The sequence below is a fragment of the Melozone crissalis genome, unplaced genomic scaffold (genome assembly GCF_028551555.1).
Source record: "Melozone crissalis strain CALT ecotype California unplaced genomic scaffold, PUWL_Pcris_2 ptg000063l_1, whole genome shotgun sequence".
Lineage (NCBI taxonomy): Eukaryota > Metazoa > Chordata > Aves > Passeriformes > Passerellidae > Melozone > Melozone crissalis.
In genome coordinates, this window is record NW_026535841.1 from 1,256,613 (window position 1) to 1,270,008 (window position 13,396).

Consider the following 13,396-nt stretch of genomic DNA (forward strand, 5'->3'; position numbering starts at 1 on the left):
GCAAGGTAAAATCCCACTTTGGTCACTGGCAGAAAATAGAGCTGTAATTATTGGCTAATTATTATTGCTCTTTTCATCTCCAGTGGATGGGAAGAGATTCCATTTTGTCTGCATGAGTCTTTGCTGGCACATGGTATTTGAAAATTGTTCCAAAACCCGGATGAGTTGTGTCTTACTAAATCAATGATCTCTATATTCACAGCCACCACTTCATTTTAGAGCTTGATTTTTTTCAAGTGTCTTCCTACGTCCAGGTAAACTAACAAGGATTTCCCTTGGATTGTTGCCACTGGGTTTCGTTGCTATGCATGCCAGGAAGACTAGGTGCTTTTTTCCAGAAACACCATGCATGGCAGGTTTTTTATCTGGGCTGTTCCTAAACTGCACATTTTGCTTGCTGCCCATCTAAGACATCTCCTTTTTCGCAGCTGTGCCTTTCTCCTTGAGACTGCACAGATGGCAAACAATGCACAGCCAAGAGAGAATGTCTCTTCCTTTATTTTGTCTTTGTCTCAAAGGGACCTGAAAAGAAGAATCAACCCGTCTTTTCCAAACAGCAACCTAGCCATGTACATTCATCTCCACGCCCTTGTTTCCTCCTTTCAGCTACCTTGTGGGTGAGGAATTGTCCCTGGTTATGGAGTACATGGATGGAGGCGCTCTGAGCAATGTCATCAGCCAGACCTACCTGTCGGAAGATGAGATGGCAGCCATCAGTCGGGAGGTCAGCAATCCCATCTGTGTTTCCAAGGGCTTGGGCAGCATTGTCTGGGAAACAGGGGCTCAGAGCTGGAGTGATTTCCCGTGCCAAGCTTTGTTTCTGTGTTGCTGCTATTCTATGGGCAAGTAAAAGCATCTCAAGGGAAAGGCCCACCAGTACCCCTGCACTCCCTGTACTCAGTGCCAGTACTCTTATCTCCTGCTGTTGTATTCTCGCCCTGTCTCTTGAATTTTTATTTGTATTTGCTGTTCTCTACCTTGCCTCTCTAAATGTTTGCCTGGAGTCTGTCTTCACTGCATTCCTTGCCTGTAAAAGCAAAGGTGCTGGTGGCAGGATTTGAAATGACCAGCAAAGAAAAAATACTCATTTCTCACAGTCCTCAGCTGAAAAGGATAGTAGTGCAGACAAAATGCTCTTTGCTTCTGGAAAGTGACTGGTGTGATACTTCCAAGCCTGTCCTGAGGCCAGCAAGAAAATCTTTTCCATGCAGCCTCCCACCCAAAAGTGATCCACTTCACAATAAAGGGAGGGATTTCTCCTTTCAGAACCCCTCCTTTGTCCTCTGCATGGAAAAAGCAGGTCCACTGCAGCAGGAGTAGTCCTGGCTGGTTGGCAGGGGACAGCCTACAACAGCAGGTGCTGTTGCTCTTTCAAAAGCTGACGTGCCTTTCCTCAGAAAGGTCCTGCCCTGAAAGTGTTGGAGCAGCAAGCTCTTCCTCTCAGTGGCCATTACTGTTCTGCCATTACTCCCCATTCCCCTGGAGAGGGAATCTTTTAGATTCTTTGCTTCCTTTCTTGTGTGATGAAATCACATCACTCATTCTTGCCCTCCTGTTTCTGTTTTCTCTCTCAGTGCCTGCAAGGACTGGATTTTCTTCATTCAAACCACGTCATCCACCAAGATGTGAAGAGCAGCAACATCCTGCTCAGAACTGACGGTTCTGTCAAGCTGGGTCAGTATATTCTTGGTCAGGTGCAGCATTCCAAGGATGTGGGTGTGGGGCCGCTTGGAGTGACTGCCAGCTCCCCAAAAATGGTGCTGGTGGCAGTGCAGGGACCTCTGCTGCGAGCTGAGGGCACAGTTGCAACATGCACAGAGGTATAAGGAACCACAAGCAGTCAACAGTGGCCTTGCTCTGTGTATGTCCCTTCCAGACAGAGGGAGCTACAATCTAAAGCTTCAGGGGAATGAAGTCCACTGCTCTGAGCAGCGTTAAGAAACCTGGGATTTTTTGGAAGTGGCCAATTCCATACTCCCTTGGCTAAAGCCCCAAGGAAATCGAGAATGGACAGTTCTCCAGGAGATTCAACAGCACATTCTTAGCCTGAGAGTGGGGAATTCTTTTGCTTGGTTTCCTAATTGGAGCTGGCTTTCATGGTTTGTTGTTTTCTCCACAGCTGACTTTGGCCTCTTTGCTCAGCTCAGCCCTGAGCAGGGCAGACGGAGCTCCGTGGCCAGCACTGCTGGCTGGCTGGCGCCTGAAGTGGTGACGGGTCAACCATGTGGCCCCAAAGTGGACATATGGTCTCTGGGAATCGTGGGTATCGAAATGGTGGAACGAGAAGTTCCTTCCTGGAATGCAACTCCTGTCTTGGTAAGGTGCAAATACTCACTGATCCCACTGTCTTTCTCAGCTGTCCCGTGTTCTGTGTGCCATTGGACAAAATCCCATTGCCATCTGCTGGCACCACTTCCACCAAGGTCCCCTTCTAAAAATGCCCCTGCAACACATCAGCATCTGCTGTAGCTTTGGTTGTATCAGAAAGGGAAGTGGCAGTTCAGAAACCTAACCAGTTCAGAAACCTGCCATTTTGGCCTTCAGCCATGCCTGACATTTCCCACTTGTTTTTTGAACAATGTTGGAACTCTGTTTCTGAAGGACAAGAATTTTTCAGTGGAGAGGGCAGACATGTGATAAATATCCTGAGAAATGGAGGTTAGACCTTCCCAGTTTCAATTTTCTAGAAAACATAAGAAAAAAAGGAAAAAGAAAAGTAAACAAAAAAGAAAAAGAGAAAAAAACCTACTACCAAAGCAATGCCCAAGCAATTCTGCTTGCTTTTTCATTTTTTAAACGCAGCTCTTCTCTTTCATTCTGTAGCATCTTTTCCAACTCCTGTGGGTCTTGAAAACTTTCAGGCTTTCAAGTCATCTGTCCATTGTTCAGTCATGTGTGTGGGTGGCCTGGATTAGTTTAGGATGTGTTTTTCTCTGACTGCAATTAGAATTGTTTGCCAAACCCTTGGCTATTTCTTGGTACTTTACCAAGTTGATGAGCTTGCAGGCAGGTGCCTGGGCTGGGATCCAGCGTGGGCAGTTGACACCGGTGCTGTGTTTCTTTACCACAGGAGCAGGGCCATCCCTGGCCTGCACAGTTCTAATGACAGGGAGGACTCCAGCTCCCCACCATGGCCAGTGGCTGAGCTCAGCTGAGGCGCAGGATAAAACCCTTTTTGTCACCTCTGGTGATGTGGGAAAAGGATAGAAAGCCGCATAAAGTATTTGTACACAAGGGGAGTGCATTGCAATTTCTGGATTTGAAATTCTCCTTTGGGTTAAAGAGGGTAATAGCAAAGTCTCTTTGGTCACCATCTATTTCAGTGCCACAAGCACAGAGTTATCATGACAGTGGTGGGCATTTTATGGAGACTCCAAGGCCTCTTGCCATTGTTATTTTTCTCTATTTGAGATGGATTCTGCAAGTTGAGGTTTGAATAGTTCCAAGTCAGTGTCTTATGTTTCTAAATACCATCTTGCAAAAGCAGAATCAGCTCTCTCCCTCTGACTTGTCAGCGTGTTAGAGCTTGGTTCCACATGAACCACACTGGATAAGGATCAGCCGATGTCTTGCCAATCTACACTGTAATTCCTTGGCCTGAGGAGTATCAGAAAGACCTGCTGAGCTCCGTGGACACTGTCAGCTGCACGGAAGTGAGCATCCTTGGTCTTGCTGAAGAAACTGGAGCTCAGCTTAGGTTAGATGCTCTTGAGCAGGAGAAAGGCTGGAATCATCAGGTGTTTCCAGAGGCCTGCGTGCCCAGAGGGACTGAGTTCTGGGGAACAGCTTGATGTTTCTGCACATCATGGAAGGGGATTTCCCGACAGCTCAAGCCTCACCACAGGCAAACACTCCCCAGCTCTTCTCAGGCAACATTTGCTCTGGGTTTCAAGTTGTTCCCACTTGTCTGTCTGTGAAGATGCCCCTAAAACCACAAGGCAAGCCTCTCAGAACTGGTGTTACATTTGCAGAAATGAAGAAAAGAAGCCCAAACACAAGAAAGTTGCTAAGGCACTAGTTTTTAGAGAGGAACTTAACCCCCTGTGCAGTTTCTTCTCACTGAGAAACGTGCCTGAAACCTGGGCATGAGGGTGTAAAGGCCACAGAATCTCTTCTGCTTCTTGTGCAGTGCTGCTGAAACACTCAGTGACCGTGTTTCTCTCCTAGCCCAAGCCACATTCTGCCCGTCACCAAGCCAGAGCCTGGTGATGTGGAGAGCCTGCCAAAACCTCCCATTTGTTTCCTGGCACTTTCTGGGATGGGCCTACCATTCATGTATTGACTTGAGTAGCCAAATGAGTAGAGGGTGACCATAGGGATGGAACCTCTCCTTCTGATTTGACCATGAAAGGTTTTCCTTTTCCATGTAAGGAAAGCAGAAATTTTCAGACTGCTGAGAGACAGAGCTGCAGGTGGCTCCTGTGTGTCCAAGCAGGCGTTTTCATCCCAGTACATTTGTGCAGGCATCTTAATGTGTCTGTGTTGAAGATGAGATTCCAAAGATTTGTTTCCTTACCTGAGGAATACCTGGTGGATTTCCTTTCTTTCCTTCCAATTCCCATTCTTTTCAAGAACAAAGCAAAAAGCTTGATTAGTTTTGTTTTATGGCAGCTGTGCTTAAGGGACCAAGAAGCACTGCAGAGATACTTTCCATGTACTAACCCTAGGATAGAGTTAGTATAGCAAAGTCGTTCTTCCAAAAAGCCTCTCAAGCTAGTATGAATCCTCAGGGAAGGAAATGTGCTTGTGCAGATGTAGTTCCCACTAACTAGGTCAGTCAATGTAATCAGCTGCCAAGGCAAGATTTGTGGGATGTTGGAGAGGCTGCGGCTGCATCGGGGTTTTGGTTTTTTGGTTGGTAAAGGAAAGTCATCTCTGGGTCTCTGCCAGGGCAGAAACTGCCACTGCAGAGTGGAGCTTAATCAATGGGATCTGGGAGAGCGGTTACAGGTGGGAAAGAAGCAGGTGGAGCCTGGGATCTCCTTTTTCCCCAGCCTCAACTCCTGATAGCCACAGGAGGAAGACAAAAGCTGAAGCAGCCCAACTTATTTTCATCTTGCCTGTGTGACTTCCTGAGCTGCTGCCTGCACAGAGACGAGGCGTGGCGCTGGTCTGCCAAGGAGCTCCTGTAGGTAAAATGTGAAGGGGCTGCATGTGAAACAGGGTCTGAGGGATGGGCTCCTCCTCCACTCAAGTCCAAGGCAGCAGATGAGCCCCCTTCCTCCTCACCTCCACTCTTGGTGCTCTTCAAATGAAAAGACTGAGGAATGCTAGAATGGGCTGGGCTGGCAGGGTCCTGTAAAGGTCCTCTGGTGCAAGTGTCCTGCAATGAGCAGGGACATCTTTAAAGACATCAAGTTTCTCAGAGCCTTTTGCCACCGGAGCCGGAATGGTTGCAGGGATGGGGCACCTACAAGCTCTTGGGGCAACCTGTGCCAGGGTCACACCATGCTCCGAGTAAACAAGTTCTGATTGGATCCTATTTTTGTTAAAAAATATTCACCCACATCCTATTTTAACTGGCCCTGTTAAAAAAGATGTCCTCCACTTTCCTCAAAGCCACTCTGAAGTTTTGGAAAGTGGCAATAAAGTCTCCCTGGGGCCTGTTCTTCACAAAACTGAGCAACCCCACCTCTCTCTGCATTTCCTGAGTCAGAGAGGTCCTCTGGCTGTTTCTGTCACCTTCTTTTGTAATTTGGTGGGGTGTTCAGTTTTATGTAATGGCAAAAGAATTGAAGTAGAGCAATGCGGGGTACAGAGACATGAAATGGTGCTGGCGGAACCCAAGGAAGCCAGTCCCAGCCTAGGGGTCAGAGATTTGGCTGTGGGCAGGAGGGGCTGTGGGGGGCTCACTGTGAGCCTCTAAAGGGGCCCTGGTTTGTGCCCCCCAGCCCACCCTTAGAGGTTTCTGCCACACAAACAGGGACAGCTGAGAGGGACTTGTCCCAGCCCCATCTGCTGCCTGGCACGCTCAAGCAGACGGGAACTGTGCCAGGGTTACTGCCAGGTTGTGTGGCAGAGAGGGAACTGCAGGGCCCAGTGCCACTGGGCTGGCCCTGCTGGGAAGGAAGGTGCCATCCAGCACACGAGGGACGGAAAGGCATGGAAAGGTTGACACTGCTCTGTCTCCCTGTGGAAATCAGCACAGTGCCTGTCTTACGAAGAGAGATACCAATGAGAGGCTTTGGAGTTTCCTGAAAAGAAGAAACTCCAAGGACAGAAAGCACCATTTCTAGAGCACTGGCAGGGCTAAAATCTCAGCAAGATGAAGACACCTGTATAAATGGATGAGTGGGATTCTGGGCCAGGTTTGCCTGTGATGGCAAAGTCTGCACATAAAGATGGAGGTGTAGATGGTCCCATTGTTCCTCTTCCTGCATCCTTCTAGGAGCCAGAGGAATCCTGTGAAGCACTGAGCTTGGAAAGTCATGGTTCATTGTTTTTTGTTGATTTGGTTTTTTTCCCTTTGGGCAGCATCCATTTGTAAGATTTGCTGAGCCTGCGTCCAGCCTGGTGCCACTGATTGTTTCAGTGAAGAAGAGGAAGGAGACAAGAATGTGACAATCACATCAGGACCATTTATTCCTTAACAGGTTTAGAGTAGGATTGTAGGTTAGGATTAGGATTAGGATTAGGATTAGGATTAGATTAAGGATAAGGATAAGGATTAGGATAAGGATAAGGATAAGGATAAAGATTAGGATTAGGATAAGGATAAGGATAAAGATAGGATAAGGATAAGGATAAGGATAAGGATAAGGATAAGGATAAGGATAAGGATTAGGGTTAAGGTAAGGGTTAGGGTTAGAGTAGGATTGTCTAATAGGACTGCAGAGTAGGATTGGAAATGAATAAAGTTTCTGAAACCACAACTCACCTTGAAGATTCCCTTCCTTCTCACTCTGCGAATAAGCTCAAAAATTCCTTCTGAATTGTCTGTTGTTTCTTCAAGGTGGAAAGTGAAACGGTGTCTTTGGCATGGTGTGAAAGTGAGGAAGGATCTTCTTCATTCATCCTCTCCAGACCAGACTGCCTTTGGAATATGGCCCACTGGTCTGTTTTTGGCCGTCTTTGGTACTTCTATTTGAGACAGAAAGGGCAATGGCATTTAAAGGCAAAAGCACAGGAAGAATGGGGCAGCCCAAACATCTTATGCAGATGCAGGCCTTCAGCTGTGACTGGAGAGCATTGGGGCTCCCTAAATACAATAATCTCTTTGGCTGGAGGAGAGCCTTGCTCAAGTGAGAAAGCAGAAAGATCAGAGAGGGTGCTCGGGAAGGTCTCCTGTGGTGCAGAGCTGTCAGCACCTGTGAGGTGAGAGCGGGCCCAGGCTGGAGCCCCAGCAGAGCCCCGGCAGAGGCTGGAGCAGCCTGAGCCCCGCCAGAGGCAGGCTGGAAGGAGGCCCTTGGAGCTGCAAGAGGCAGCAGCCGGGCCCTGGGTGCCTCTTCCTGGGAGCGGGCGAATCCTCCGCTCTCAGAACCCAGGTGGCAGCTGGCTGCTGCCGAGGGAAAGCGCAGCCATGCTGGGCACAGCCCAGCCTGGAGGCATTGGCCGTCTGGAATGTGCCCAGGAGCGCGGGCCGCTGGGCTGGCTGAGGATTCCTCCTCTTCTGACGGCTGCCCTGCAACTCCTGGCAAAGGCCAGCAGTGTGTGCAGCACTCTGGGCACCGGGGCAGGGAGCCGGGCTGCTCGGCAGACTGGAGCACAGGGCAGCCTCCTTCAGGCCCGGCACTTGTGCCAGGGGAAGCGAGGCCAGCGTGAGGCAGGGATAGCTTGGCAGGGCCCATCTGCAGCAGCCAGCGCCTCACGCAGCTCTGGGAGGAAGCACCTGCAATCCTGCAGTTCTGCACTGAGCCAGAGCAAAGGTGTGAGATGCAGAGTGTTTGGCAGAAATATTCAGGCCCACCAAGCCAGCCTGCTTTGTGCTCTCTGGTGCCCCTCCTCTCCCTTTTTCTTCAGCATTACTACTTTTACCGGTTTTAATATTTCCAAATATTAATTACTGTATCAATATTGATTCTTGTTTCAATTTTTATCAGCACAAATCATACCTATTTACCACACTGTGGTAAATTCCCAGCTGGCCTGTTCCATCTTCTATGTGCAGCCAGCTAACTTCCCATGGGAATAGTCATGAGTGCAGTTAGCACAACAAGCTGTTGCGCTAAGAAAACTGTTTGCATCTGTAATAAACAAGAAACCTGTCCCATGAGCATCCACGAAAGAAAAATGTAATCACCTGAGTAAGAGTGAGTCTTAAAAAGAGAGAGTCTTAACATGTACACACTAATACACCTTCTAAGCAATAAATTGTGTGGCAAGGAAACTACCAGCCAGCTGGAGTTGAACACGGCGTCTGTGAAAACAGTATAAAAATGATTTATGTGAATAAAGAATTGGCTTTCCCTGCATGAAGAAGCTGAGTCCCGGCTGCTTTATTGACACAGCAATGTGTCTTCACTCAGCAAGAGCACTTGAAGGGTGTATTGATGAAACACTTGAGTTTGATTCCCAGAATAGGAAGGAGAGGCATTAAGTCTAATAAACAGGGCATAGTCTTTTGAATTCCTTTAGCTTTAACAGGAGTGCTGAACCATGTATTCCCCCACTGCAGTGCTTACTGTGTGCAAGTGGCTATCTTGGCCTTGGGCATAAGGAGAGTGGTCTTGCTAAGAAGGTAGCTGGAATGCATTCAAAGGAAAGAAAGTGTTTTAGGAGGCTCTTGACCACCAAAGGAGAGTTTGAGGAATGGGAATATTTCTGAAATGACTGTGTCAGGAACTGGAGTCGTGTCCCAGGCCCTGCCATATTTGATCCATGTTTAAGCAGGTTGACAAGACAATGAAGAAACGTGTCTTGTTTAACAGGTGGGACCTTGACCCTTGAAAGAGAAACAATGGATTGGTCAATGGGTGGGCAGTCAAGCTTTGAAAGGAGAGCTATGCACAATGGAGCCCTTGGTGGCAGGGAGTCATGGAGTCATCCTGAGCCATCATGGCCTCATCTCACACGCCAGGCATGTGTGAGCTGCTGCTCTAACTCCTGCTGTAAAATTCCACTCCTGAGCAGGAGATACAAGGCCTAGTTCTAGGCTGGCGGGTTGAGAAGGACGAGATGCACAGCATTTTGATCCAGGGGATGTACTGGAAGTGCACTGCCTACCTGCCCCTGCTGCCGAGCACCACACTCCAACTCCTTCTCCTGTTCAGTGGATTTTTGGGAATCCAGAGGTCAGTATGTATTATATGCTACTGCAACTAATGGAATGAATTTGCTTTGCAAGCCCAGTTTTGTCCTGGGTTATTTTGTGCATGGGTCACCTGAACCTGTGACAATGACCAGCAGGGATCTACAGGACACTCCTACTCTGATGTCAATAAATTCTGAGAATTGATTGAAATATGTCAATAAATTGGAGGTAATGTTTAGCCTGTAAGTTTCAGCAAAGTACTGAATATCTTAGTTCCATGGATACAAACTACTAGGTGAGATTGCAGGGTGTGCAGGGCTTAGGGAAGTGATTCCCTGTGCACCCAGCACTGAAATCAAGTAATGCCTCCTTTCTAACCCTGAGCTGGCAGCAGGGATCAGGCCTTGCTTGGTCACTTGCATTTTGACAACTTCTGTTAGCAGGTAAGAAAGGTCCAAATGAAACCTCCTCCAGCTGTTTTCCTCTGGTTGATCTTTTTAGGCACCAAAGCTCTGTGCCATGGGTGGCCTGGGTGTGTGCAGAGCAATGCAGCCCCCACAAAGCCCTTGGTTTCCCCACGAGTTGCCAGTTTGACTGCTTCCAAAGGGGAAGAAAGGCAGAGATGTACATCCACAGGAGCCCTGGCCATGTCCAATGAAGGTGCAAATATATGGGGAGATTTGTTAGCAATGATTTCAGCTGTTATGCCAACCCAGTGCCTTCTCTCCTGCTTCTTTTCATTATAGGTGAGTAATGCAATAGTTGGCTCTCACAATTAAGAGATAGATATTATGTGGATAGATATTATGTTCAAATGTAAAGTGCTGTTATTGTAATATGTCCTCCCATAGTCCTCTTTCTTATCCCCCTTGTAATAGTCTTGGTAGTCAGGGCATTTGGGGAGGGCTGGCTTGTGACCATCAGGCGGGGTGTAACAACACCTGACCTCCAATCAAGATGCAAGAAAGTAATCTCCACCACTGGATGGCAGAGAAAGAATTGACTGACAAAACATTGGGAGGGGCTAAGGGTATAAAAAGCAGAGCATCCCTTTTGTAGAAGAACATGTGGCTGCTAATCATGGAGACTTCCCAGTGCTGCAATCTTTCCTTATACAGTCTTTTCTTAAGGTTCAATAAACCTTTAAAAACTTAAAGGTTGCCACCTTCTCGTAGTGACATCAGAAGGTTGCCTTGGTGCACGGAAGCCCTGAATGTCAGAGCCCGCTCCTATCTTCCTGATTGGGGTGTCCAGGGCACCTACACTGGAGTGCGGATACTTTCATGTATATACCTAGCTGCCCCTGTGGCTACAGACACCCCCTTTTTAGCTGAACGCCTTGACAGGAGCTTTACCAAACCAGTGGCATCCTAATGCTCTTTCTGTTTCAAAATCAGAAACTCAGTCACTAAGAAAGAGCAGGAAGACATACAAAAGCCAGGTTAGGATACACCCTAACCTACGTAGAGAGGAAACATCTACTTACTTGTGAAATGTGTCATAAAATATGCACCATAAGTGATGTCATAGGCAGCGAAAAGCAAAGGAGCAATTCACTCAATCATTTTAACACTGTCCTGCAAGTTTGCAGGCTGCGCTCACACAGTGGAAAAAGCAAAGCTCCTGTGAGTGTGCAACCGCCCACTGACAATTGCCTCAGAGGGAATAGAATTAGAATGATTGTGAAGTATGTGAATGGGGCTACTTGGCCAATGATGAAGGGGTGTCCTACTGGCTGGCTGCCTACTCAGGTTAGGATGAGGACGTTGGCGACTAGGGTTCAGAATAGGATTTGTGATAGGGGGCGGAAGGGTATTGATCGTAGTTTTGATGTATGTAGTAGTGGGGTGAGGAATACGACGAGGACTGAGGCGGCTAGAGCTAGTACGCCTCCTAGTTTGTTTGGGATGGATCGGAGGATGGCGTAAGCAAATAGGAAATATCACTCGGGTTTGATGTGAGGAGGGGTGACTAGGGGGTTGGCTGGGGTGAAGTTTTCTGGGTCACCTAGGAGGTTGAGGGAGAATAGGGCTAGTGAGATGAGCAGGGAGAACATTGGTACGAATCCTAGGATGTCTTTGATGGTGCAGTATGAGTGGAAGGGGATCTTGTCACAGTCTGTGGGAATGCCTACCAGGTTGTTTGAGGCTTTTTCATGGAGAAAGGTGAGATGGACGAGAGTAAGGCCTATGATGACGAAGGGAAGGAGGAAGTGGAGAGCGAAGAATCGGGTCAGTGTGGGGTTGTCCACAGAGAACCCTTCTCAGGCTCATTTGACTAGTGTTTGCCCGATGTAAGGGATGGCAGAGAATAGGTTTGTGATTACAGTAGCTCCTCAGAATGATATTTGGCCTCATGGTAGGATGTATCCTACGAAGGCGGTTGCTATGAGGGTTAGGAGGAGGATGACTCCAATGTTTCAGGTTTCTTTGTTTAGGTATGAGCCATAGTAGAGTCCTCGGCCAATGTGTGGGTAGATGCAGATGAAGAAGAAGGAGGCTCCATTTGTGTGGAGGCTGCGGATGAGTCAGCCGAATTGTACGTCTCGGCATATGTGAGCGACAGAGGAGAAGGCTAGATTGTTATCTGCTGTGTAGTGCATAGCTAGCAGAAGACCTGTGACGATTTGAGTAATTAAGCAAATGCCTACTAGAGACCCGAAGTTTCATCATGTTGAGATGTTTGATGGTGCTGGGAGGTCGATTAGGGCGTTATTGATGATTTTGAGGATTTGGTGGTTTTTACAAAGGTTGAGGGCCATTGGTTATTTCTGTATGTGGCTACGAGGACGATGAGAATGGATAAGGTGAATGATCCTAAGTAAGCTTTGATTAGGCCTGAGTGGAGGGTGGTGGCAGTTTTGGTTGCTGTAAGTTGTAGGCTGATTAGCCCCTCTGGACCTACTATTTTGTATCAGGAGAGGTCAATTAGGTGGGATGCGATGTTCTGTCCTCCTTTGAGGAAGTTGGTTATACTTAGGCGGTGGGTTAAGGGGTTAAAGTATCCTAGGGATGTTGAGAAGTTTGAGAAGGGGGCTTGTTTTGTGAGGATGAGAAAGCTTTAGCTTGGACAACAGGAGCAGGAGCCTCGTGAGGGACCTTCAGCATCTCCTCAGTGCATCCAAATATTTGAGCCACTTTTGGAAGCGACTTTTCCCCCTTTTTTTCCTTGGGTATATATATTTTTTTGGTTTGTTTGTTTGTTTGCTTGGAGGAAGAGGCTGTTCATTTTCTTCTTCTCCCAACTAAAGTTCTTTTCATCATTATTTTCTGCCCTTTTATAGCACTGGGACTGCATCTGCTAGAATTTTAATTTCCAAGGTATCACTTCTGGAGAATGCAGTAGTTTTGCCTGAGAACACATCATTCTGTGCAGAGACCTTGGTGCAGAAGGACCTGTTGTGGTTCCAGGCCAGCCAGTATGGCCTTACACATCACTTTGAGCTTAGTAGTGCCCGTGCCTTTTGGCAGCCCAGGGAATCAGTGTGTGTTGAGTTTGGGAACTGAGCAGGAGGTCAATGCCCTTGCATTCCAGCTGGTGCTCAGAGATCACAGGAGCTGGGAGGGGCTGGGCTGCATTTCTAATTCCAGCCACTTCAGCACCACCAGTGTGGTCGAGTCCAAGAGAAGAACTTGCCCGAGCACAGATGCACAAAGAGTGCAATTCCCAGTGCAATGCTCTGGGTCTGATCCCTTTCCATAAGGACCTACACGCTCCACATTCCCCAAGAGTGTGCTTTTTTGAAGCAACAGGAGAGCAATCTCAGGATTGTAGTTGAGCGGGGCACTGGCTACCAAGTTCTGATATCTGTAGCAACAGAGAGGACAGTAAAGAGAGATTTCAGTAACGAAATCTATCTATCTATCTATCTATCTATCTATCTATCTATGTAACATTTACATAACGGAATCTTCTGGGCTCTCGTCCAAGGCAGTTGGAGGTGCAAACATCACCAAAACCATCCCTTTCTGGAGAGGATTAGAGACATGTTCCCTCGACCGGTTCTGAGCAGGCAGAGATGTTTTCCCCTCCAGATATGGTGGGTTTTTTTCCCCTCAGAGTTGCTTTCCTCCTCCAGCCTCTTCTGCCCTCAAGTCCCCAGTTAATTCTTTAAATTTCTGCCTGTCCTAGAGAGGTGCAACAATTCCATGTTTAGGTGGTGTTTGGTGACTCTGGTCACACATGCATTATGTGACACACAGTTTA

The 13,396-nt window shown here is 47.7% G+C and overlaps 1 pseudogene; it reads right to left on the minus strand.

Annotated features, from left to right (window-relative positions):
- Window positions 1-11,961, minus strand: part of LOC128945314 (cytochrome b-like) — a 48,614-nt pseudogene extending 36,653 nt beyond the window's left edge.
- Between the last annotated feature and the right edge of the window lie 1,435 nt (window positions 11,962-13,396).